The sequence below is a fragment of the Rissa tridactyla genome, chromosome 2 (assembly GCF_028500815.1).
Source record: "Rissa tridactyla isolate bRisTri1 chromosome 2, bRisTri1.patW.cur.20221130, whole genome shotgun sequence".
In the NCBI taxonomy this organism is placed as follows: Eukaryota; Metazoa; Chordata; class Aves; order Charadriiformes; family Laridae; genus Rissa; species Rissa tridactyla.
The window spans coordinates 93,431,698-93,459,069 of NC_071467.1; the positions used below are offsets into that span (position 1 = coordinate 93,431,698).

Below are 27,372 nucleotides of genomic sequence, written 5' to 3' on the forward strand. Positions count from 1 at the left end.
TCAGGATCTCCCGTCTTCAAACCCCCAGAGGAAGCGAGGAGAACTATTCAGACACAACTCACAAAAGAGGGACAACTGCCGAGTGCTGGCCCCAGGGATGTGCTGCTGAGTACCACCGGCTGCCACGGAGGTCATGAGACGTGAGGGTGCTTCGCAGGGATGAGGTCCCAGGCGTGCGTGGCAATGAAGATCACATGTTAGGCATTAGAAACAAATCTTAACAGTGGGACACCCAAATAACGAAACCGGCCTCCAAGGGAGGTCTCTGAGGGACAGGAACCAAAAGTGCTCATGGAGAAGAGTATTGAACATCAAGGCACACGAAGAAAATGTCTGTTCTCTGCTGTGGGCTGCAAGAGAAGACCCAGGGTATTGTTTTCCAGTTTCTTCTTCTCTTTTTGACTGCCCTTCTTGACTATGCCAGTAAAAAAACACCACTCCCTCCTCTTATTCTTTTTCTTTGTTTACTTAACTTTTTTTCCTCATAGCAACTGCATAAAGCTGAAGCCATCTGATATTTCCAAGTAACCAAGACCATTATTCACTGAAGGCACTGGCCTGGATCCTAATTGCTGCTGGTCTCATGCTCAACACAACCGTTGCAAACAGCTGTAAATATCTCTGTACAGTACTCCACTCATGTCAAGCCGACCCTAATTCTTACAAGTCCCCTGGGATACAAATAAAAGTTCATCAACACATTGCCAGCGAAAATAGGTGTGCTAGGTATGCGTTGGAAGGACAAACAGCAGCAAGAGAGGAGACAGGATAGAAATACAGCTTTACACCCTTTTCCAAGGCATGCAAAGGGGAAGCAGGTGAAAGGAGTCAGTGGTCACCAGTATCTGCAGGCCACGTGACGGGACGAAGAGACCTTACAGCTGAGTGACACTAGGACAGTGTGGACTTTCTGGATCATGTCCCAGTGGCTGGAGAATGTTTGAGGAGGAGGCTGGAGTGTTCCCCTCTTCCCACATTACCCTTGCAGCCTTTGTTCCAGGCACGCTGCTATTCTGGCATTACCTGATTTCTTCATCCTGTTTCCCTCTATTCACACAAAGGACCTGTGTTTCATACAAACCTTTGTTTAAGGCTAAAGAGCATCATAACTGCCAGGTGACAACATTGGATTACGCAGGTGACGAGGTCAGTGTAAAGCCTCTGCTAAGGAGAAGTCTGGGCTTTGCACCTCTCCTTGCCAGAGTCACAGAAAGGAGAAAAAGCCAGGGCAGAAAAGCACGTGACAAAGTGCAAAATATGGTGCTTCTTTTTTTTTTAATCTACTTCACTGCTATAACCAGATGAATGCAAAGAAGAAAAAAATCATAGTGCAAGAACCTCACTATTTCACACGAAAAAGGATAGTCACTAAAATATCTTTTGGGTTTTTTTTTCTTTTCAAAATATAGTCCCAGTCAGAGGTGGCGGGGACGGGGGTGGGGGGGAGTCCAGTTTCTTACCAGCTCCCTAGAGAGTTAGGCACTTATAACACTCCCTCATCTTTTATTGCCCTTATTCTTCAAATCCTGCCCATCCCCTGTGTGATTTCACACTGCCCTTCTGCTCTCTTTCCCATCTATCACACGGTATCTCCCTTTTCCGCTCGCTTCCTCCTCTTCTCTGATCCGCTCGTACATTCCAGCTTCTCTCGCTCATCCCAAAGTTTGTTGGAACATCAACATTCCTCCGATGCCTTCAGCCTCTCACTCCACGTGGCTGCCTGCGCCCTGCCAAGGGGCTCCGGTCCTGACAGCGGGGCTGCAGGAGCCTAAACCTGCTGCTTCTCGTGGCCGAGTCAATTCAGCCGCGCAGAAGAGCAGAAACTTTGGCGAGAGATTTCAGCCTAGCTGGGGGAGGCGAAGAAGGCACAGTGCGAAAGTCCACTGCTTCATACCAGGAGATGGAAATCAGTACAGCTGGTACTGTGTGTTCAGCTCGCAGCCAAAGTCCTTTCTCTCAAGGTTGTGCTGACAGACTACAAAAACAACGGCTGAAAGCACAGCATGAAAGCGAGCGATGGGGAACTTGCCCCAGAAGAAAGAATTCACGAGGAGGAAAGTTTAACGTGTTCTGTTTAGATGTCAGGCCCTGAGCAGGGACTTGTCAGGAGGGAGCATGAAAGGTGTTAAGCCAACACACACCTAATGCTTGTGTATTTCTCCCACATGTGTATTTGTCCCAGCCTTTCCACAGTGCTCTCTTTAAGACTCGGTCCTTAATGAGTGGCATTGCAGAAGGACACCCCAGACGCTCCCATCTTCTCCAAGACAGGTGATACGCTGCAAAATAAAACATGTGGCAAGAAGATTTTTACCAGGAACAAATATTTACCATCGTTCTGGATGGCTGCTATGCCACACTACATTATTCCTGGCACACTAGAGTGGATAAATATTCTCGGAAAAGTAAGTAGATTTCTGCCTTCATTGCAAACGGCTGACAAACACTTCAGGCTGCTGAACCCTGGGTCTTCATTTCTTCTTGTCAAGTTGGAGGCCCTACCCCGGGCAGGACTATGCACACAGCTGGCTTCTCGTGTGGGCTGTAGGGACAAAAAGAGCTAGAGAGTCAGATAAATAATAGTTGTTAGAAAGCTACGGACACCCAACACGGTGAAACCTGTGTTAAGGGCTGCAGACACATGCCCTGTGCTAACTAGCCGCCTCTTAAGATCTCTCAAGATTTCCACTGCCATTTCGTTTAATCTCTTGTTCAAGTGCCACGTCTACCGGGCAAACGAATTCCCTCTGTTCCCCTGTGCCAAGTTTCACTCCAGCATGTCAAAACCACTGCCCTACACTGCAACATTCCTTTCCAAGTGAACTGTTCCCCCCCCTCCCTCCCGCAGGTCCCGCTGATGGCAGCTCGGGGTTGTATAACTGTGCGTCCCTCCTTGATAATAGCGAGAACCAGGATTTCCTGGTATGCCAGAAATGGCTTTGCCACTCCTGCCTGTGTGAACGGGGTGGGACAGGAGGCGAAGCAGCCATCAAGTATTACAGCTCTGGGTCGTGTCTGTGCACCTTGACATCCCGCCAGGCTATAATAAGAGAGACCTGCAGGGAGCAACATATGTCAAAGTTGGTAATTTTCCTTCCTGCCTTCGCTCCTCGAAACCGCCTCAACTGGATCAACGCCCGCCAAAGTTCCTTCTTTGGATAGCCAACGAAGCATGCACACCGCAGGGGCAGCTGCCAGCTCCGCTGGAAAATGTACAGCCCGAAAGATCACCTGCGAGCGCGCAGCCTTGGTGTGAGCTGTTCTGCACGTCTGCAGCTTGACAATGCTGCTGCGGCTTTGGGAGGCGGCAGCAGCCGACCGCAGCGCCGACCGGCCACTTGCAATCCACAGCCAGAGGCGCCTCTAAAAACACGCTCCCTGCAGCAGGGAGACCTTGCAGAAGCCTCCCAAACCTCCCTTCATTTTTAAGCTGAACCGTGCTAACAACCCCTCCTCTCCCTTTCCCTCCCCCGGCAATTTCCAGCTTCCCTGGACAGCCACGGTGTCAGTCCACATCTGGAAAGGGCATCCCTGGCCCATTTGCAGCTGGATCGGAGCCAGATGCAGGAAAGGCTTGAAATCTCCCTTGCACTGCCTTCCTTCAGGCTTCCTTAAGCATTCACACTGAGATCACAGGTGACCGCAGGCGGTCCCTACTTGTGCCCCTGTGCCACGCCAGGCATTGGGCTGAGATGCAGCCCTGGTGCTGGGGAGCTGGGCTTGGAAAACTACCATTTTCTGTGGGGGCCCCAAATTTGGCCTCCCAAGCAGAATTACCGAAAATTGTACAAAAGAGCCCCAGCCTCTTGAGGTCTGCAGAGGTTTCGATAACTTGTGAGGCATCCAGGTTGTTAACTGCTTCTATGGACATAATTCAGATGCCACATCATTTGAGGCTGTCCCATGCCTCATCAGGGACAAGCTGGCTTAAGATTTCTTGTGAAGAAAAACAATAAGCTCACCTGACCAGCGATCTTTGAACTCCCAGAGTTGCCAACGCAGATCTGCTTTACCTGTCCTCCTTCCTCCTGCCTCCTTTCCCCCCTCCTCCTCCCCCCCCACCCAGTTCACACTTTCTAAGCCCCTACATGAATAAGGGATTTGCAGGCCGTTTATTTCTGTGACGTTAATTCCAGGCAAAAAGGGAGCATCGGTATCGTTATCACATTACCGGTTTCACCACATTTTCTGCATCGAGTGCAGGCAGGCTCGCAGCACTCCTCGATGCAGGGATGCTCTCGGAGCCGGCAGTGAAAAGTCCAGCAGCTCCTTTGACAGGATCAGCAAAGGCCACGTACTCACGCCAATTAATTCAGGTGATTTATTTTTAAATGCCGTATTGAGGCAGGCACGGTGTGAATGGAGAAGAGCAAACCCACGGATATCTAGAAGGTGCTCCGAGCCATATGTCACTTTATACCTCTGTCTGACTCTCGGTTGTCTCTGTGAGCGGTTCAGAAAACCCTGTTTAATCAGACTCAGCTCCTGACATCTGTTAAGTGAGACAATAGGGACCAGGTATTGTAACGTATTGCACAACAGAATTGCCTTTGATTTAGTGTACTTCGTGCAACATGTCCCGTTGTCATCACTCACAGCAATCAGAGTGAGGTTTCAAGGCTCCTTTTCTCTTTGGGGCGTAATGACTCGCTGCAGGGGATGATCGGGCCACATCGACCCTCTGCATCCCTCCAGCTCTGAGTCACAGGCTGGGATTATAGGGACATGTCTAGGATTACACTCTTCCAGAAACCTCCTTCTCTCCCGCCTCTGCCAGTATCTTTGCTAACAGAGGTTGCGTACGCTCTCGGATGCGGCAGAAAGGATGGGAATTCAGGGAATTCCCGCACAGCCTGCAACTGTGTCGCCAGGTGTCTGACCAAAGGTACTTATCGATCAGCTTGGTCAGTGACACTCAGGCACATCAAGACAGCATGGCATAAATCCATCCTTCCTCCTGCCAGGAAGTCTCTTACTAGTAAAACAAAAGTATGTATTGGCAGTTGGCATAGGCGGGCGTTTTGCGGGATGCCTGGCACTTCTGAACGGATCCTCCTGACAGCACAGAGCAGGGGCATCATTTTACAAACCTTTGAGACAACTTGCTTTGCACTTTTTGAAGCAGCCGCATGTCTGTTGTGGTGGGACGGCAACCTTTTCCCTTGAAGGCATCACTTGCGCCGTGAACTCCGCAAGATGCATCTCAGTGCGGCGGCTCGGGGCTGGGACCCTTCTGCCTGCCTACGCGAGCCCTGGCTGCAGGCTGGGGAGAGGGAGCAGGCTCCAGGGCAAGCCACCGCCGTGCCATGCAGGGCAGCACACACCGCAGGGCGCTGGCATGGGGACAGCGGGGAAGGGGAGGCCTCATCAATGTTTCAGGGTTGGTTAACTGCGTTAGTCTGAAGGTCTGGTGGTGCCGGAAATCTGAGATGGCGGGAGCAGAGCTGATTACCTCCTCCTGGCAGGGTGGTTTCGCTCGCCTCTCACAAAATCCCTGGCTAGGCAGTACCTGCCATTTTGGAAGAACATCTGCAGTAGCCCTAGGAGATGCATACCCCGCTCTGCTTAGGAAACACCTCCCTGGGTGCTTCGGTGTGTCACTCAGGCTGTTGCTGCTGAAATATGTGACCCGGTTTTATGAGGATGCATACGGTCACACACAAGCATCGGCGTTTGGGAAGTGGCTCAGAGAGCCAGCTACAACCTTTAATGAAATGCATGTTTAAGAAAAGGAAGAAGAAAATGAAAGACGAAGAGCTGACATCAAAGTGAGCAACAGAGGACCCAGAAACCGATGGATTTCACAGTCGGTTGATTGTTTGAATTAATTACACGGAAGGAGCTGTGAGAGTGAGTGCACCAAACTACTCCCCCCACACAGCTGGAAGCTCAACAGTTAGCGAGGCCACGGGAATCAGATGTTGCAAAGGATCCAGTTGCACCATACATTTCCACATCTTGCTCAAGCTCCCCAGGTGAGTGTCTGGGTTTGGTTTCTGCGGTACCCGAATTCGTCAGGGCCAGGCGTGTTCGTGCCTGCTGCCAGCCTGCTGCGTTTGCCTCCCTGCGGGGGGAGCGGGGAGGAAGCAGAGAAATTGCCGGGTTTGCATTTCACAACTGCCTGCATAATCCAGGTTGCTGTGCGCACATCCCGTGGCTCGGCCTCTCGGGCGCAGTGGGATGGGAAGCGGGAGGGAGTGTTTACACAGCTCGCTGGCCGCTCTGCAGTCACTATAGCAACCCCGGAGGGTCAGTTTATAGTAGGGGAGGAAGTTCACTTTTGGGGAGTTCAGCTTTCCAACGCCAGCATCAAGCATGGCTGAAAAACAAAAGGCCAGGCGGTGGGAGGAAACACATTTAAAGGAGCTTCCTATGTGCAAAACCACCCAGGCTTTCTCAGTCACCAGGAGATGCTGCATTCCTTTCCCCCCGATCAACCGCACTCCATCATCCAGCTGATGCCTGCGCAGGAGGGGTATCTCCCCTCTCTGGCGGACGCCTGTGTGCGTTTGAGAGCAGGGCAGCGGTAAGTCAGTGCAAAGTGGAGCCACGCTTCCAGAAACACCCCCATGCTGGCACCCCCATGCTGAGAGCCACAGGTCCGATGTCCAGAGCGAACTCACTGCACACTCTGGGGATGCAAAGGCTGTTTGCAGACTTCCGCAATGTCTCCCATGGCAGGAAGAAGTAATAGGCACTGCTCTTTCTGGTCTGGAGGTAAACCAGCGGATGTCCACGCATTCAAACCTGGGTGCCCTACGTGGAGTCACATGGGTATGGGTTTTTTTGAACAGAGACTTAGTCTGCATCGGTGCTGCCAGTGGTACCCTGATTAAATCTGAAATAAATGACAGACATCTCTGAGGTGGTGCCTAGGGAAACACCCTCTTTCCAAACACTGCCGTCTTCCCCAGACAGCTCTCCTTGACCTGTATGGCTCCTTGCTCTGTTGTGTCTCACTACCGAAATGGCCTGAATATTGCTCAAGAGCTGAAAGAGCATCTGTCAGCCGTTGTTATAACAGTGGGACGGTGTCGGAGGGCAGTCCCCCTGGGGAATTGTGTTTTCTCAGGGAAAGAGGTAATAAACACAGCATCTCCTCAGCCACAAGGCAAAACAGCCCGTGACCTGAAGTTGTTCTCTCCCCAGCAGTTCCCATCGCTGGGTCTGAGGCAGCAGAGGAGAAAGGGCTCGTTGGGGTGCTGGGGGCCGGGGGCTACTTTAAAAGAAGGTCCACCCTCAGCTGAAAAGTCCAACACTAGATGGGAGAACAAGCCCCAGACTTGCTGAGCTTCCCAGCTGAGCTCACAGCTCTGCACCACGTGCCAGGGTTTCAGAGCAGGGTTTCAGCTTACCTACCCTCAATGCCACCCCTGTGTGATGGATATAAGATTATAAATGGATCCCTGCACTGAGCAGCTGCTGGATAAAGGGCCCAGAGGAGCCCTGTGCTTGGTCGAGGACACAGGGGACGTGCAATGGGTACTCCTGTGCCTGGCCTTGGCAACGGTGGGGAATGTAGAGAGAAGGAAGCCTGGTGAATCCCAGGGAGGTGTATTGACTGCAGAGCGTCATGACTGCGCATCCCAAAGCCTGCTTTCCCCTCTAAAATGACAAGTTACATCACCTGTGGATCCTTCCAATCAAGTTCCTTCTTCTGTCTGTGAAGATCTGACCACCAGCGCTTGGCTGCTGGCTGGGAGATAACCTGGGTAATGGCATGTTGTGCTGGAGCCTGCTGTGCAGGCAGAGCTTGGGGGAATTAGCACAGGTATTTCCCAAAGGACCAAGTTCAGCAAAGAGGCAGCAAGCTATTGCCCAGGGGAAGAAAGGGATAAAGAGAGGACACGGGGAGGAGAGACTGTGAGGATCTGTGCGTAGGAAGATTGGGAACTGCAATACATTATGCCAGAGAAAAACAGGCAGAAAGACACAGCATTGTGGAGAAGCACAGGCTCCAAGGAGGGGACAGAGGAGAGTGACACATGAGGCACTGTGCAGGAAAAAGAAGGACTACACGGATGGGAAGGAGTGAGTCATAACTGAGGCCTCCGAAAACAAAGTGATAAAAAGAGAGGAAAGATGATGAGAATGAGTGTGGGTGCTGCAGGGGAGGAATGGCAACGAAGGCTGCAGAGATAAGAAAGGTGGCTTTGTGGGGTGAAGGAATTCATCTGGCCATACAAAGATGTCAGATCCATTCAAGAAACAGATGTATTGAAGGTGCAATTCATCTCGTCCCAAAGCAAACGTCAGATAAATTGTACATCTCTCTGAAAAGGGGACCTACGGTAATGATGCCAAAAGAAGACATCCACATTGCACAGGTCAAATTTCAGTGAATGAATCCTTTTATGTCTAATAATCCCCTGCTCTTGGGTGGCAAGCAGAAGGGCAGAGCTTTGGGATGAGGGCTGCATGTGTGAGGGTGATCTCCTGGGAGATTTTCCCCAGGCCTGGGTGTTGCCCAAGGAAACATGAGTAGGTTTCAGGGCTGCTTCACTCCTGAACTTGTCAGCAGGGAGGATTCTCCCAAGGAAACTCCGCAGGTGGGTTTCACTTTTGCTGGCAACACCCATCTCACACATTTTAACCCCACAGGCTTTGAGCGGGGGATGCATAGAGGGCTGGCAAGCGTTATGTCTGGGAGCAGCGGGTGAGCCTGCAGGACAAACCACGAGGGTCAGCAGCACAACCTGTGTGCTGACATGGACCCTCGCCCTGCCAGTGGCACAGCGGGGATGCCCGCAGGATTAGGCACTGCCCCTGTGTGGCCACGGCAAGCGGGCTTTTACATCTCTCAAACAGGCTGCGGTTCAGACCCTGGCTTGGGAAGCCCTTCTGGCATCGCCCTCTCCTTCCTGCTCTGCGTGTGGATGAGTCAAAGCAGCTCCTGGTGTCCTCAGTGTCACCCGAGTCCCACACAGCCTGCTGCTAGCCCTGGTTACAGGACAGACCTGCCTGATCTCCTTATGGTGATTAACAAAGGCCCTTCAGATGGTTTAATGTCACGAGGAGTCTTTCTACAGGCTCGGCTTGTGTCCTAGAGCAGCGAGATGTGCTTCCCACTCCTTTTCCCATGTCGGCGAGCAAAGGTGGCTCAGCCCCTGCCCTGGGCTCGCTCCTGAGGCACCCCCAGCTCCCTGCATCTGCCTCCCCGTACAGCCCACGTGTGGGGACGCTGCAATATCAGCTCAACCGGGCCACCTCGTATGGAAAAAGCAGGAGGACACCCAGGTGACTGAGACACCAGCAACGCACACAGCGATGGCTCAAAACCTTGGCATGCCTCTTGGGAAATATTACTTGGGGGGGACAGACAGGGAGGTGGAGGAAGTGTTGTCAACATTCCTTTATTAATACTGTATGAAGAAAAATACCCCGAAATAATGCAGTCGGGATTGGCAGCAGTTGTGAGGCGTTTGCCACAGAGGCAGAGGTCTGTGTGAAGCCCCAAGCCAGGCAGAAATTTAATCCAGCTCCCCAGATGTTGCATAAAGGTGTAAAAATGTGAGCTTTGGTACTGGCTCACCATCTGCTTCGAGGTACATGTAACAACACAGTAAATACCGTCTGCATGTATTTGCAGATTTAATGGTCAGATAAGTGGTTAAGGATGGTATGAAAAAGGCCTGCTCAGAAACAAGTAATGTTAAAAGCAGGTATCTTCAACTTTGTTCCTACCGCTACTTTGTATGGAAATAACGCTTACATTAGTTAGACCATAAGTGGTCATCACAGAGGGTAAAAATAATTAGGGAGGAAATAATAGGAAGAATGTTATTCAACATTATACACGTTTCTGTATCCTCACCTGTGCTCGGGTGTTGCCACTGCACCCACCTCAAAGGATGTTTATTGAAAGAGAAAGAAAAGGTTATAGAGAGAGATGACAAAATTGGTACTGAAAGAGATGGAAAAGATATGTGGAAAAATCATTTACCCCTTAGGCTCCTCTGGCTTGTTAGAAAAGGTTTATCCCCCTCAGGCCTAGAGGAAGCCAAACCAGCCAGTTGCATTGCACAGAAAAGGCTAGAGAAATATTTCAGTTTGCCCACTCTCATCACTTCTGCCCCAGGGGCAGCCTCACTGTCTTAAACTGATTTTTCTCACCGCACAGGGTTAACCCGCCCCAAGGCACGCCTCGTGCCTGGTTTAGGGCTCAGCACACAGCCTGGCTCGCAGGCCAGCCATAGCTTTGCCAGTTAGCTTTGAGAAGGATATGAGCCCTCAGGTTTCGTAGCATGTGATGCCTGTGTCATTCAGCCATGCTAGTCACTGAATGAGGGCTGGGAAGAAGGTCCCTCTCCAAACAGCTTAACCCTTAATTGCCTCACGTGAAGCGTTTTGCCCTGGCCTGAAAGCCCTGGGTACTCAGCACTGCCGCCTTGATCCAGCATGGCACTTCTGCCCTCCCAAAAGCATCACGTGGGAACAAAGAAGCCACTTCACTTTGCCCACATCGCTGTGCCCCTTTACGCTCTGCCGAATATGAAAGCCTGGGAGTTTTATTTCTGTTTTCTGTGAGATGCTGCTGTCTGGGGGGGAAGTGGAAGCCAACTTTCCACAAACATCTCGGAGCACCAGTCTGAGCCAGCTTTCGGAAAGGGGGTCGGCCATCAGCAATGTACCTGAATAAGTGGTCAGACCTTCTGAAAGGCTGGGAGGATGGCCACCAGCACCCCGGTGGGAACTCGCATAGGATGAATCCTTGTGAAAGTGCAGCATCCTCAGCTTGTTCAGCTTAGTGTAAGAGGCAGAGCCTCAAAATGAGTAATTTTTGAGACTCTAAGTGGGAGACAGGGAGAGTTATAAAGTTTTAACATCTTTGGCGCGGGAGTCCAGACAATGAGGACCAGTATTTTGTCTTCTGCTTAACACACTGTCAAGAGATTTATCTCTATTGCAGCATCACCTATGCTAATAACCGTAATAATTCCTGCTCACTTAGGTCGTCTTTTGAAAAAATGCCCTGCACACAGAAAGGTTTTCTTATGAGATTAAGTATGATAGATCCTACACTTTCAAAATGCACTTCTTTGCATCTAGCCAGATCCTCAGGGAGAGGATTTTTTTGTTCATCCTTTATAGCACTCCAGGAGCTTTAACTGGTGCCTGGCTCATCCTGCCTCTTGAAACAGCCAGGTTTCCACCGAGGCTGATGGCACTCAGGCCCATCCCACACAATCCCTTATGGCCAAAGCACTCCAGAGCAGAGGGGGATGCTTTAACTTTTGCTTCTTTGTGCATCTTTCTTATGACCGTTTCCCTTTACGCTTGCCGGCTCCCAAATACCCGGGACCACTTCTCTTTCTGTTTGGGGACACTTCCACTTTCTCACCCTCATCTGGTGGCACGCTGTGGGTGTATTTAGGTTTCCAGCTCTCTACAGGGAAGAGGTTTAAAAATTATAAGATGTCCTCATGGAAACTGCACCACTTTTCAAACACAAGAGGATGTCAGTATTCATACGAGACAGGGAAGCCGTTTCAAAAAAAGAAAAATCCACTACATTTTTGTTTCTTCTTCTTGAAGGTGTGCCTTTAACAGCACTCAACAGCTGTTAAATGGGATAATCTCCTGTTATCCTCATGTCACTAATTCAAATGCAAATGGCTCTCAGAGCAGGAGAGGTTATTCAGCCATTGGGCACCCCAGGTACCTTTGCATGAAGAGGATGCTGAAGCGATTAAGCTCCCTTCTGGGATTCTAGAAACATTGGAAAGAAATGCTTCCAGATGAACTCGGAGAGGAGATAATGTCCAAGACAGAAAGGAAAACTGGGCAGGGAGGAGGCTGGCAGGAAGGATTTGCATGTTTTGATGCCTCAGAGGGGCTCCATCCCTACGCTGAGAGACCCTGCAGCCAGCCCAGCCTCTGCGCCAACTGATACAGCCTGGGCTCCGTTTGATCCTAAATAACTACAACTTGTACGGTGGTAGTGCTCAGCGGCCCAAACAAGGGTCAGCATTTCACTGTCCTAGCTAAACCACTATCCCAGCTATCTACATGGAAACAGAGGCACCTCTTCCTAAGGTCCAGGTCACTGCCACAAGGTAGCAGAAGAGCCTCCAGCCATGAAGTCAAAGTGTCGAGCTCTTGGTACCCCGCAGGGCAAACCCTCTGGTGCTCCTTCCCTCTGTGACAGGAAAGGGACTGCAGAAGGCAGCAGCAAAGTCTTTAAAACCAACACCACTTTGACGGAGCAGAGCTTGCAACTAGATCCACGATTGTACGTGTGTGCCTGTGTGTGAACAAAATGCAGTTCAATGCATTCATTTATATTTCACACATGCAACTCCTCAAAAAAATCTCCCAGTCCTTACAAAAGTAGGTAGTGTCTTTTGCATGGTAATAACCACAGATTGTATAGTCACACCATTAAATGGGTCAGACTATTACCTATTAGTGATATCTACATAGAAGTAAAGCCAGAGTTAAACCTAAAACTCTTTTATTATGAAACTACTGATAATACACGACCCGCAAGGAGGTAGGCCATCGATGTCTGTCTTTCCCTTTGCACAGAGACCAGACAACAGTTATGGGTGATGCCGAAGGAGAGGAACAGCGGTGACTTCGGTTTCCACTGCAGGCAGTGGTGGAAACCCCTCCCTCTTCTTCTCCAAGGAGGGTACCCAGATCCAGACACTGGTGTCATCTGTCTAGAAAGCAGCAAGTAGGAGGAGAAAAAGGGAACTAACTGTAATACCCTGGAGGGGAAGATATAGAAGGTGAGGAAGGTAAAAGGCTGGAAAAAAGGATGGCTCTTCCACAGCACTCAGCCATGATCACCTGAAACACTTGTGACCACGTTCTCCAAAGGGGTCAACAGTCAATGAACACCCAGTTTTGTCTTTTGAAAAACCTATTTTGACACCAAAACAACTGTTCATTTCTAAACCTGGTCTTAAGCCCATGGAGGACACTTCCCATTATTTAAGGAAATTCACCGGCCAAAGCACCTTCTCAGCCTCAGCATCCACCCTTGGCTTTCTTTTTAACTTTGAAATGATCCTGTATTCAACATTTCTGGCCTGGTATCTCCAGTTCCCTCAGTATTTCATTTCAAATTTTACTTTCTCAAAATCTGCTCCTCTGAAGAGTTACTTATGGACAAGAGAAGTTGTTCTCATTGCACATTCAAAAAAAAAAAAACATATCTGTTGCCATGGCAGTGGTGTGGGTTACAACCAACCATTTTAGCCACACTAAGTTTAAATGGTAACCAAGTTAACAACTCTTTTGTTTCTGCCTGGGAAATAAAGACGCAACAAGTGCTGGGACGTGTTTGTTCCTGTGGGCTTACGGGTGACCACCAGGCAGCCATGGCTGGTCCCCTCCACAGGCTGCAGGGCTGACCCAGTTTCTCCTCGGAGCTGTCATGGCAACCTCCATGCTTGCGTTTGCCGCTTTGCATGGCGAAACCTTCAATTTCTGGCTACGGCAAAGCAAGAACACAAAACCGGTGGCGGTGGGAGCAGGAGGGCAGCTCAGCCTTTCACCCTGGGTCCTGCTCCCGAACAAAACCCACATCCATGCAGTAGCAAAGGAGTTGGGAAAGCGAGCTGCCACTTATTCTTTTCCATTCTGGCGCTGCTTTATTCCACAGAAAGAAGCACGTTCAGCCCGGCTTGATAAAGAAATGAGGTGCGTGCAGTCATTTCATGTGTGCGCAGCGTGGGGCAGAGCCTGCCCCTCTTCCCTCCCAGTCTCCCCTGAACTTGAGGCCATTGCCCGCACAGACCACACTGGGCAGAGTTAGTACCCTCAGATCCGTGAAATCCACAGGATGAAGGACAAACAGGGGTGAGCGATCGTGCCTCTGCACAGGGGAAGGCGTCAGTGGGAGCTCGTCCCATATTTGACATCAGTGAGTCTGCACAAGAGCGGCACTGGCTGATTGGGACCTCCAGCTGGAAGGTGGTTGTGTATTTGCCCATCCCCAGCCTTTCGTTAGCCAGAGAACTGGCTGCCCACCGTGACAAGGACATGGCAGCACTTTACACTAAAAACCTTGTCAGCCCAAACACAAGAGAATAATGTTCCGCACTGTAGGGCAGACACACAAAAATCAGTCCTGTGTCATGGGGACGAGGGAAAAGGAAAAAAAAAATAAAAAAAAATCCTGGGAGGTTTGATTTATAAAGGGAAATAAGCAGTAAGATAATGTGCCTGGACTGTCTAAGCTGAGGCGGGTTTGAGAAAAGCAGGTGACAGCCAGCAAGCACCAGAAGAGCCTGGGCAGCGGAGAGGGAAAAGCATCAGCCTGCTCGGAGGGAACAAGAAGCACAGAAAGCGCATGCTAAGTAGGAGTGCCGGATTGACATTTGAAAAGGGGAAAATTTAGGCCGAACGGCAGGAAAAGCTTCCTGACAGTGAGATGCATGCACTGGAGCCATCCCGCGGGAGAAGCCCTGGAAGCTTCATCACTTGGCATGCGAGGACCGAGCTGGAGGAAAGCTGCAAGTCCTGGAAAGGCCTTATCCAAAGCTCGCTGAAAGTCAACAGCGAGGCTTGCATTAATTACGGGAGGCTTGGCTCAGAGACGAAATCCACAGCCAGGAACGAGCCTGAAGGGAAGAGGGGAATTCCCAGTAGGTGACAGGGTGGTGGCAGGTCCCCGGCACGAGCATCCCCCTCCCCATGGGAGCTGGGAAACAAATGGGTGTGTGAGATGGGGAAATAGATGGGGAAATAAAAAATCCCTTCTCCTTTAAGGCAACGTTATCTGTCGGTGAGGAGCTGCTCTGCTTTGGCCAAGGCACAGGCAGAGTCAGGGCTCAGGCTTCTGTTAGTCTGGGCCCCTGGGAAGGCCAGCTGCCAAAAAAACAGGGCAATTTTGCTCTAGTCAGGGGGTAGGGCATGGGTGCATGGGGAGGGAAATGAGGGAGAGAGCAAGGGAGCGCGCATGTGAGAGCAAGGGAGAGAGGGGGGACATACACACCATGTCTCTGGATGTGCAGCAAGAAGCCCAGCAGGATGGGGCTCAGGACTGCGGGGAGGAGGCAATTGCTGCAGGCAGAAGCCAAGGCAGAGGCAGAGGAGCTCCAGGGATGATGCCGTTTCCCTCCTATTAAGAAGGAGCTTTGTCTAAAGAAACCTGTGTTAAAAATAGCCAGGGCACTGACTCCGTCCCCAGAGCTCACTGAGCCACCAGCCCTCCCCGTCACAAGAGGCAGGAGGCGATTTCCCCTGTGGGGACACACACGGAGTTATTTCCCTTGGAAGGGACTGTCCCTGTGCTCCCGTCCCTGGACATGCCGCTTGGCCAGCTGTGCCCAGCCAGGCCAGGGGGAGCCTCTCCATCGTGGCACACCGAGAGCTACAGGACATAGCCCCAGAGCTGCTGGCGGAGATCACAGGTACCCTGGTGTGAGCTGAGCATCATCCCACCAAACGCAGTGGCCTTATTGGGAGTGGGCATCACGGCGTCGCCTCCACAGCATGAAATTGAATTTCAACCTCCAAACTCATGTGGGATTCTACCCCCACAAAAGCATCTGTGCGCCAAGGGTATCCTCACATTCATGCAGGAGATAGCCAAGCACGGACAGGGAAAGCAATAATCAGGCTATGCACACAGAAGCCCTGGAAGTGCCTTTTGCATGTGCCATCCTCTCTCATCCCCACTTTTAGTGTATTCCTTTATTCGTACACACCGCCTTCTCCATTTAAACAGCAAAGCCGGCAGGGCAGGAAATGACAGCCCATGCTATTGCCGAGCCAACACACATGGAGCGAAAGTGGAAAGCCTAATTTAAAAGTAAAGTACAATATAAAGAGGTTGCACTTTTTGTCCAGACCAGGCATTACAAACCCAGGGAATTCAGAGTTAAAGTTATGCTTAAAATAAATTCAAACTTGTTGAAGTGTGGCAATGTGCAACCAAGGCATACAAATAGCCTTAATTCTGCCCTGTAGTGACACATACCCATATGACTGTGATTAAAATGTTTTAGTACTTGTGCTCCTAGACTAGATTACCCTGATAAGTATAATATTTTTTCATATTCCCTTGCTTTACCCCTCCCCTAACAACCCCGTGCCCCAGATATTGCCACTAGCATAGATTTCACTGCCTACCAGGAAAAAAAGATATGTATCGCAGGTCCTTCACATCTGTAATGGCAGCCCCAGGCTAAGCGTTGTCGTGGAAATACCCTCCCTCCTACCCTCGGATCCACAGCCACCCTTGCCCAAGGCTCTGGCGACTGTAACTTAAGCCTGCACCAAGCGAGCATTTACTCCCACTGAGGAAAAGAGAAGGGCTTTCCTCACACCTTTTATACCACTGTAATCTACACTCATGTATTTATTTTACAAGCCCATTAAAACCTTGAGTTTGAAGTGTAGAGAAAATAAAAGAGACACAAAGAAAAATCATCTGGATAAACAATTATGGCTTTTTGTCAAGGACTCAGGAGCTAATCGAGTCCAGATCTGTTCCATGTTCATATTTACATGCAAAATCGTACTTACTGAGCTAGAAAAAGTCAGATTAGCATCAATAGTCAGCTCTGACCCTCAGCCACATAGTGCAAAATCTGTGGGGCAAATCGGGGCTCCCAGGGTGTAACAGAGGGCAAAGTTTGGCCCCAAAAATACTCAAAGACCATTTGGCCTAGATGCACGTGAAAGCGGCTGCTCTGCACTTCAGTCCAGTCTGCCATGACTCTCCAGAAGTTGTATTTACTTAAGAGTGTGGGTGGCCTGAATTGTCACGATGAGTTTAAATATTTGGCACTAAATCACAGCTGTCCATTTATTTGCACTTTTGCTGCCGGGCAGCAGGAACACCCCTGGAATTAGTCAGCATCAGACGCATTAATGAGCTAAAAGATATATTATAGTTTACAGTTTAGACTTCTTTTGTTCACATAAATACACACCCCATCTCCACTTCTTTCCCAGAAAGGCATATCTTTTCAAACATGTCGACTTTCTAAGCTTTATTTTATTTGGCCTTTATTAATGAGCTTGCAAAGTTTTCTGTTATGCGGAAAAGCCGCTTGCCCCTAGCAGGCTTTCTGCGCATTACACACAATCCTGAAGAGACTCGTTGTGTGAGGGGAAACGGTCCAGCCTCAGAGAAGTTCCTCTTCACAAGCCAGAAGCCATCCTCTGCATGCGAAGATCCCAAGTAAATATGGAACTAATAACAACCGCGAGCGAAGACCTTTGCATACGGAAAATATTTACAAAGTCCGTGTTACAAATCACATCGGCTGGAGGAAAACGCTTGCGCCTTTGCTGTGCAGAAAGCAGGAGATCTGTTGCACAAAAGGAAAGAAAATCTTGTTCTCTGGGTTAACACTCCCGCGTCTCATTCATCCCACTTCTCCACTGCCAGTATCCTTTTATAAATCACGGGCAAAGCGCAGGCCATGATTTAATAACTCGCTGACAAACTGTATCCAGTATGGGAGGACCGCAGTGTCGGTATCAATTCTTTGTGACTTGTATGCCTAATGGATACTAATTGCAAGTCATAATAATTTTTTATTAAACAAAACACTAGAGATTTTACCAGGGTAACGCTCTAGCATGGAATCAATGGGAGTCAATTTTTTGTGTGTGTGAATAAAACAGTTTTTCATCAAAAAAATGCTTATTTGCTGACACTGAAGTTTCTTGTGGGAATACATCACTTTTGTAATTAAATTTTCATCTGGAAGATTTTTCGGGTCAAAAATGGAATTTCTGGTCAAAATCATAGCAGGGAGGAACACACAGGAAGCCGGGCTCTGAACCGAGCACAGCCGAGCCTCTCGCATCCCCAGCGCTTGGCCTAATTACGGAGCCAACAGCTCGTCTGCCATATGGCCGCTCCTCGCCTGGTCTTGCTCATTTTTGGCCATACTCCTCCAGCGCCGTTTCCCGGTTCTCCCTCCAGCCCCTGCCAGGAGCAGAAGGTGCAGAGCCAAGGGCTGAGAGCATCTGCCCGCTTTGCAATTGTATTTGCTGGGAAGCATCCCCCGAGCGGGTGGTTGCCTCCAGCCGGAGGAGCGAGCCCACCGCCAGCAGCCGCTCCCACCCGCACAACAGGATCTGGGAGAGGATGTCTGGCCATATCTGCCTTCCCCTCCGTGCGCAGGAACGTGCCGTATCAGCAGAATGCACCTTCGTTAAGGGCATAAGTGCATCCCTCCCCCCGGGCAGCTGCACGGCTTTATCTTGCCGTGGTGCAAGGAACAGAGAGAGCCGAGCTGCCAGCAAGTCTTCTTACCCTCGCAGCCTCATTCACCAGAACAGCCCAGCTGCTTTTTGCCACCGTCATGACACACCAGAGCTCCAAAGTTGGTTTCACTGGCCAGTTTGTGACACTCTTGTGTCCACAGAGTGGTACAGGGCAGCTGGAAGGAGCCGGTGAGCTCCTCCATGAGCTCCTCTGCATCGCACACCTCAGCCAGGCTGCTGCAGCCGAGGTGAGGACCGAGCTGTCACCAACCACCCCGCACAGCCTCATCCTCCCTTCACCTTAAGGAGGGCGAGTCAGAAGCAGTTCAGCTCAGCCACTGTAGTCAAATGAGTCTGAAACACTGTTAGGAGGGATCAAAATCACATGCGCGCGTGTGTGTGTGTGTGTGGTTTCACAACACCTCCCTCTCCCCACTGCCAGCCACACCAGTTTCCTCAAAGAAAAGCAGAACAGTAGAGCAGAGACCCAAAGCTACGCCGTGGTGTATTAAAGCCTTGTTTTTCCCACTGCTTAAAGAACTGACCCAGCCCCCTCAAATGTTCCCAGCATATTTGAAATGTGAGTCAGAGACCACAATGGAGATACTTGCCTAGCTTGACAAAGTTTAAGTATCTCCTGCCAAAGAGTAATCACTGATTTTTTGCTCTGTCACTCATGAGTCCTGTTTCCACCGCCCTAACCGTGCAAAACGCACTGTCTCACTGAGGAAGCGAGGGTTACTTCTCGGACACTTGCCTGTAGCATCTCCAACTTCTCATGCTCCCTTTCGCACAGAGCGCTGCCAATAAACAGGATGGAAACCAGCAGGTATTGAAAACTGATGTGTCTGTACCCACAGTGGAAGCAATGAAGATAGAGGGTGGAAAGAATAGCAGCAATACTGAAAAGTGAGGCCAGGAAAAACTTCATCTTTGCAGGCAGGGTCTAACATTTAAAAAAGAATAAAATTCAAGACATCTCCACAGACTGGACTAGCACCTCACTTAGCAAAACACCCTAAGGCTTAGGAGTTAATCTGTGACGGACCACCATACCCTTCCTTAGGCCATCACCACGACCACCACCACCATTGCAGTAAATTTTGGCAAAAGGGAGCAGCCAAGAGCAGGAAGCACCAACCATGTCGTTCACCATCGCTGAAGCCACTGGCTGGCATGACTTCGCATCCAAAGTGGCAACATAAGTTTTCACTGCTCTTTCTTCTGCAGTGGCGACAGGGCTGCAGCGCTGAGCGAGGCTCTGTTTTCTACGCCCCATCATCTGAACAATTCACACAGCCCCTTTGCTTGGGGCAAAAAGGTAGAATACACTTTTGATTATTATTTTAATATAGGTCACACTCATTTCCCATTTTTAAATTTCCCTACGCAATCATGAGTGCTAGAAACCTTTTTCTCTTAATTAGCTTCCTCCCCCTCCCCCCTCTTTTTCTTATGTTGAAAGGCAAGATTGTCAGGCGATCTCAGCATTTGGGCAGAGAGGCACGAGGGCTTCAAGGAAATCCCCAAGTATCACAGTGCAAGGTCTGATCTGCAGCGAGGAGAGCTGGCAGCGCCGCGGCGCACCTCAGCACTCCAGCTGTTGCTCCAGCGGAGCAACACGGGTGGAGCTGTGTCGGAAGGAGTCCAAGGACCAGCAGCTGAGAAAAAACACTCAGACACAACCAAACCCTCCAGCGCCACATGAGGCTGAGGTCGTGTGTGTGTCTGTGTGCGCGGGCGCTTGCTTTATTTTTCTTTTCTTTCCACTGCAACCAGACTTAATGTTTCTTCAGAGGATTCATGCTCGTGCTTGTACCAAGAAATCCCTCCCATTATCTTCTCCATCGCCCGGGCTGCCGCGCGAGGAGCAGCCCACTGCTCTCCATCCCTGCTGTCTGGGGTTTGGGACAGCTGGGCTGCAAGGCTGGTGAGATGGGGGAATTTCCGGGCTCTGAGGTGCAGGAGGAGGAGAGAGATCACTTTGTGCGCTGCTGATCGCGCTCTGCGGGAGCGCTGACTTTCGCCTCTTTAGCACCTGCCATGGGGAGCTTGGGGGTGGGGCAGGGGGGGTAGCAAGAGAAAAAAAACACTTCAAGCAAGATTTACTCACTTCCTTATTAAGTTAATGCTTGCCCAAAAAAACGTCGCAAAGGCAGGGGGGTGAATAGATCCGAATGGACTCCACATAACAAATGCAAACATCACACTTCAGCACCTCTTTGACTGAAGCTGTGTCCAAAGCCCCAGACAGAGACCCAGAGCTCCAGGATTTCCTTCGCAGCTCCACCTCAGGCTCGAAATTTCAGGACTGCGGTGCCTTGCTGACAAACCTGAGCCATGCTCAACTGCAGATAAAATACCAGAGATCCTTTTAAAATTCCCATCCCCCGCCAAGCACGCGTTGCCCTGAGCCGTGCACATGTACTGACCTCTCCCAGCTCCGTCCTGGCGACAGGGTGATACACGGCCCAGACCTGCACTCCCTGAACGCCCCACGGGCTTTCGCCTAGCACGGAGCCAGGCACCAGAGGTGCCTAAGAGGGAGCAAGAAAGAAAAAGCAGCTGAACTCCACAATGTGCAGCAGACATGGATCCTAATATGGATCTCAGGTTCACAAAACGATCTGGATCCTAAGTCCGTGCAAATCAATCAATGAGGGTTTCCAATGCCTTTACTACGCTTCAGCTGAAAACAGTAAAACCAGTAGTAAGTATGAAGGCAGCAGGAACAGATTTTAGAGTCCCAGCTGATGGGGCAAACCCTGAACTGAACACTGATTTCATCTACAGAGATGATTGCTCCAGGACAGCCGTGCTGGCAAAGCCGGGGGGTGGGAGAAGGGTGCTTGTTCTCCCACCCACTGCCAGTTGGTAGGTGACCAGGTTACTTCACATGTCCGAGCTTGTTAATCTGACATCATCTGTGAGCAATAAAATGTGTCCATTAAAAACCATCTACACCAGCCAGAGCTACTGAGGGGAAAGAGACCGAGACAGAGGGCAAACAGGGCTACCATAAAGTTGGACAAGAGGCCTCAAAGCTCCTTGACTCACACAGTTCATATGATGCCAAGATAACCAAGCTTGGAAGGACAGCTGGTCTTGCAAGGGGGGTCTTCTGCAGCCACCTGCATGAGACCACTGTCATCTGAGCTGAAAGAAAAACCCTGTTGTACAGCCACGGTAGGAGGCTGGGCCAGCTAGTGCAGGGGGATGCAACAGATATAAGAGCACACTATTCTGGACAACAAGCTTTCGAAAGTGTTTCTGGAGGCTGAGCCAGCCCCACAGTGCTGGCCCTGAAAATATTTAACACGTGCCCTTCTTGAAAAAGGCATTTTAAAGAAATCTGGATTGCAAATTTGAATGCAAGCAGCTTCTTTCCGCCCTCCACCCTCAGAGGCAATGCAAGCAGATCAAGCAGTTCAAGGGGCATAAACTGGCCCTGGAAGAGCCTCAGCCCAATGTCTGGGCTTGTTCCTTAAGCCATAAAGAAAGAAGACGGCAGCAAAACCATTGCATATTCACCTGGAAAGTTTCTAACACTGTTTGCCGGAATGGTGGCTGCCACCAGGAGCACACCAGAGTCCTCTCCCTGGTAGCGTGCCACCACCGTGCCATCGGCTGGGCCGTGAGATTGTCAGCTGTTACTTAGCAGCCCAGGCTACTCGCATTACAAAATCTGGAAGAGAGATGGAAGCTGAAACCAGAGAAGCTGCAGACAAGGGCTAGCAGCCTCCCGCAGCAGAGCAGGACAGGCTGCCCACTGGGAGTTACTCTGGCGCTTGGGAGAAGGCAGATTTTCAGTGCTGGGCACTCAGAAAACCAACATGAGCACACCCATTTGCACGATACACAAGGAACGCCAGGCTCTGGACACATGTACCGTCCCCTTGCATCCGGCACCCAGATGCAAGGACTTTCCAAGGCCTAAAACAGGGGATGCACATCTCTCCTGCCCCTGCGAACTCACAGCAGTTGCAAGGGGGACCACTGCAAATGCCCCCCGCTCTGACCCATCCCCAGCACTCTGCCAGGCTCCTACGCCCTTACGAACAGGCTTGGCAGAGCAGCCTCCCCAGCCAAGGCAAGGCTTGTATCAGGGGCTAAAGATCAAACCCTATCTATCTGTGAACACACCTTTGTTAGTTTTGGCTGCACCCTTTCAGGGATCACCTGCCTCCCCAGGCAAACACGTTCCCATCCCGAGTTCCACAAGCCTGGTGTGCTCCTCCGAGGACTGCTTTTGCCTGGCAGGTACCTGCGCACCTACGGCATCCGCAACAGCAGCGAGTGGCCGAGGAGGGAGAGCCCCAGGACCAAAGGCAGCTGCAAGCGAGTGCATTGCAGGGAGCGGAGGAAGGAGCTGGAAGCAGATTCATGGTCAGGCTGCCGTTCGGATCTGCTGGAAACAAGAGTGGAAAGCTGGCACCGACATCCAACCGCCCCAACAAACATTGCATTCATATGCAGAGCTACGGAGCAAATGATCTGTCAGTTGTTCATCTGGAGAACAGGTTTCACCAGCCTGGATTAAATGGTTACATTGCCACAGCATGTGCTTCTTGCTGCTTTGGGAGATAAAGGAAGTAAGGCGAAAGCACTGCAGAGAGAGGCCTGACTCTGCAACCCAGCTCCAAGCATCTTTATGCTTGGAGAAGGTTGGGACCGGCACAGAGCACGGGGGACGCGGGGCGAGTGCGTTTAAAAGGCAGCACTTTGGTGCCAACGCGCTGAAATCGCTAATGCAAGAAAACACCTCATTCGAGTAGAGGAGGTGTGTACTTTGCCTCACGTTACGGCCTCCAGATGTGCTCCAGACTGGCTGTATTTCTGAGCCTTCTGCTCCTTGTTCCCACAAAGCTGAAGGCAGGGTGAGTGCACTCGGAGGTCTAGCAGCACATGTGCAGCAGCGACAGGCTCCACCAAAGCCTGTGTCCTGCCTTCACAAAACCCCCGTTGAGTGACTCCCTTAGGATGTAATTGCAGTCGACTTCATTCCAGGCCATGAGCATATGTCTGGCTACGGCCATTACTGCGAGCACACAAGCAAAGGAAAGAAAAAAAAAAAAAAGGAAACGTAAAGGAGAAAGTGCAAAACAACACTCTTCTAATCCAAGCCCAGTTAGGATAACGGGTGTTTTCCTCTATAGGAAAAGGTTACTTTGCTACCTCTGGCAGCTTCCCTGCTTTAGTCTTTTGCAAGGCAGAAAAGAAAGGCTGACACCAGCTTAGCAGACTCAAAAATACAACATTGCACCAAACCCATGGGCCCTCTGGAGCCCTCAGGAACCCACGTGGGCAAAAAGCAGATGCCCAAAGAGCCGACTTCAGGACTCTCCCAGACCTCAGAGGCACAAACCCTTGCACAGGGGAGCCTGCGGCATCTTTCTCCACCCCCTGGCATTTGGCGGGTCACCGGAGCTTGCCCCACGGCCCCATCTCTCAGGGGAGGATGCATCTGCAGTGGGGGCGGTGAAGGGCACAGGGATGCAGCCACAGGACACCGTGGGCAGCGGGAGCCAGAGCCACCGCCCTCTTCCCCCACCGTGTTTCGCAAGATGAACGGTGGCAGCAGCGCTATCACTTTTGTATTTACCTTTTTTTTTTTTTATTTTTTTTCCGGAACGAGCAAACCCAGGCATCAGTCCATAGCCCACCCTCGGGAACGGCACAAACACTGCTCTGGGGGAAGCTTCCTAGAAATAGCCTGCAGCGAGCACCCAGCACCCAACCCTCCCAGCCCAAGCGATCGCAGGCTGGCAAATTTCTAAGCCACCCAAAGTAAGATCTTTATCAATGGGAAGCGTCAGGCAGGCTTCAGTGACACTGAGCTGCCCCCCCCACATCAACTGGCCCTGAAAACACGTAGGATTTGTCCAGCTGGGATGGCTCCCAGTCAGGCATTTACGTTTGTGACTCGTGGCTGAATCTTTAAAAATACATCCCAGTGAACGTACGGTTGTACTCCGAGATACACTTACATCCACAAGCACATGACCTAAGAGGTGGGTTCGAACTAAAGTGACTCAGCCTCCTGGTTACAGGAACAAAATTAGCAACCACTCATAAACGTCTTATGTCTCAGACGGGGCTAGATGGCACTGTAAGTTAGTTAATGTGCAAGCCCTTTGCCTCAGGAGATTTCACTTTGGCATTGTGATCAGTGGAAAATCAGGAAAGCTGGTGCTCCCTAGGGTATATTTTCCAGAGCTGGGCTAGAAATTCACACTGACAGCCTGATTCAACACATTTTCTAGGTACCTAGTTAGGAACTGTGTCCAATAATTTAGTCATTCTCTGGAATTTACTTATTTTCTTTTTTTGAGCAAATAATTCTTGGCTTGCAAGCACTTAAACGTGTAACATTTATTATAAAACATATGTTTTCCCCCAATACTTAGCCTACATTTTCCCTGCTTTAATTCATCCCGTTTCTCCTCATTAACCCCTGCCCCCCACCCCCGTTGTTCCCATGCTGGATCCCTCCACCTCTCCCAGGAGAACAGTGATGAAATGACATTCGCCTCCCAGACCTCCTGGCACATCACCCCTTCTCTTCGGGATCAGCTCGGCGAGGCGGAGAGCCCTCTGGCCCCGAGCCCCTGAATCACTTAAGGATGCACAGCTGAAACAGAGCAAGGCAAAGTGGCGGAGGGAGGCGAGGACCAGGCTTGCAGCACAGGCGCCTGGCCGTATTCAGGTCAGAACATTCAGGTCCCGCAGCCTCGGGCCTCTGCGTGAGCTGGTTAGGAGATGAATGAGTAAGGATCTGCCCTGATCTCACACCCAGACCTTCCAGAGCCTCTGCGCTCCCTCCTCAAGCGAGCACGCGGTGGCTAATGGCACTGTGCCACCGCAAGGGAACGGCATCCACATGTCTGGGGGGAAAGGAGGGGGACGTGCCGTCCTGCTGCAGCACATCTGCCTCCCGGGCTGGGAAGAAGACGGCCACCTCTTTAACAGAAACCCCATCCATTCCATCTAATAGTCAGATGAGTATCTCTCCCATCATTTAACAAGGGGAGCAGCCCTCTGAAAAAAGAAAAAAAAACACTTTTCCCAGCGGAGAATCCCATCAGCTTCCTGAAAGCCTGGGTCATTCGTGCCTGTGAATCTGCCTCCCCGTTCCTCAAGTAACAGATTAGTCACGTACATTTGCAATGGCAGCGATTCTGCCAAATAGCTGAGGAGCGGGGCAGGAGGAGGAGAACAGCAGCATGACAAGAACAGGCAGAGGAGGGGAAAGAAGAAACTAAATGTTTCTTCCTCTTCTCCCATGCCCCTTCGGTTTTCAGCAGCGTTTGCATGCACAAGCTGCAAAACAGCTGCATCACGTGCTGGAGGTGAAATCCAGGCGTTATCTAGCTGAGTGCCTTGGACATCCCTGTCTCTCCTCGTTCACCCCCAGGCTGGCAGGAGCATCGCCCAGCAGCAAGAACACCAACAGCTCCTCTGCGGTTGTGACCAAAAGCCTCCCTAAATATGGACCATGTTTGGCAACTGGGAAAAGCTCTCGCTTTGAGCTCCCATCTTGCAAGTGACTGACAAATGCCAGACCCCGGCAGGGCTGACAAAGGCTCAGGGCTGCAAAGCGTCCCGCATAGAGGCAAGTCACTCGGGGAGGAAAGCAAACAGGCAAAAGGCCCCCAGAAATCCAGCTCCCGATTAATACGTGGCTTACTGCAAACAGTTACTTCCTTCTTCCAATAACACGCATGAAAAATCACTGTCGTCGTTAGAGCAGCAGCGCGTGGAGCCTGTAAGCAAGCAGGTCAGACTGCTCCTCCATGCTGTACACACTCGTGTCAAACTGTCTCTGTCCTGACACGCTTCCAGCTAAAAATGCCCCAGTGGGGAACAAAGAGGGAGATTCAAAGCAAGAGCACCTGAGTGATCCAGTAACAGGAAGAAAAAAAAAAAAAAGTAGGCTGTTTCGGGTCATCTGAGGTGTGCACACATTCCCAGACACTCAGTCTGTCCCCTGTAGCTCAGGGAAATGCTAAATGGGCAGCATGGCCTGGAGAAACTGTAAAGAGGGGGAAAGCAGACAAGTGCCTGGGGGAAAGCAGATGAGCAGGTTTTCAAGAACAAGCGTTGCTACTGCAATAAGACATAGGGGCACATGCAGGCAGTCTCTGTCCTGGTAATAAATAATAGCTACAAAACTCATATTAACCTCTGTCAAACATGTTGGTTCTGCCAGTACGTCCATCACGAAGCTATCTGTCACATGTTAGCAGTGAGATATTCACTTCATCAGTTCCAGAGAAAGACAGAAAACACGGCAGGCAATGACAGCATCCTGTATGCCAGCTGAGAGGAGTCACAATCTCAAAGGACACATCCTTGTTATCATAAAAACGATGCTCCCCTCCTGTATCCTCCACCTTAAGGGGCAGCACTGAAAAAGGAGAGTAAAACACAAGCATCACTTCTGAGTCAGGAACCTCATCATAACGTGAAATACCAAAGAAAACCCCTGAAATCTTCTAGCTTTCCTTCCTAGGAACAAGCAGACATCGGGCTATATGTGAGCATCTGGGCTGGTGCATTCACCTGTGGACCAACACAAGCCTGGACCCATTCACCGTTGGGGGTAGGAAGCGCCAGGCCCCTTCTCCTCTCAGCATCCCATTTCCCGGAGGGGAATTCAGGGCACCAGTGACCCAATGCCAGCAAGAGAAGAGCTGCCAGGCTTCCCAACAAACCCATCTAAATGCCGTCCTGTTTCAGAAAGAACATGGGGAGGAGGGGGAAGTGCGTAAACTGGTGCTTTGATATCTGGCACTAGGCCAGGGCATAGATTAGACTAGTCAATCATTTTAATCGCCATCTAACAGTAATAATCTATTTATGCAATGTATGCTAAAACGCACATAGCACTACGGTCTGTTTTTAACTCTAATTGAGGTGGTCCTGACCCAAACAACCGCCCTGGGTAGCGAAGCCGTGTATTTTGGGGGATTTTTTTTGGTTGGCTTTTTCCAGAACTGCCCTAGACTACTGCTTTGCTTAGGTTTTTACTTCAACATATATATTTTTGTCTATTGGCTTTTCCATGTCATGCATTTGGCAGACAGAAAAAGATGCAGAGCAGTAGCCGACCCTACATGCATTTACCACGCAACACGGGTTTCTTCTTCCAGGGCACCCATGTCTTGTTCCTGCCCTGGGTGTTTATTTTTA

The 27,372-nt window shown here is 50.5% G+C and overlaps 1 long non-coding RNA gene across 4 annotated transcripts in view; it reads right to left on the reverse strand.

The window, feature by feature from the left end:
- Nucleotides 1-16,065: 16,065 nt before the first annotated feature.
- LOC128905052 (uncharacterized) overlaps nt 16,066-27,372 on the reverse strand; it is a 47,532-nt gene continuing 36,225 nt past the window's right edge. For 3 of the 4 annotated variants that reach the window (XR_008464738.1, XR_008464735.1, XR_008464736.1), the window contains 2 exons: nt 20,613-26,587; nt 19,843-20,528 (listed from right to left, as the gene is read on the reverse strand). This is a non-coding gene — a long non-coding RNA (uncharacterized LOC128905052). Of the gene's footprint in view, nt 17,274-18,229; nt 20,529-20,612; nt 26,588-27,372 lie in introns of those variants that run through there. The other variant, XR_008464737.1, reaches the window with a different exon arrangement.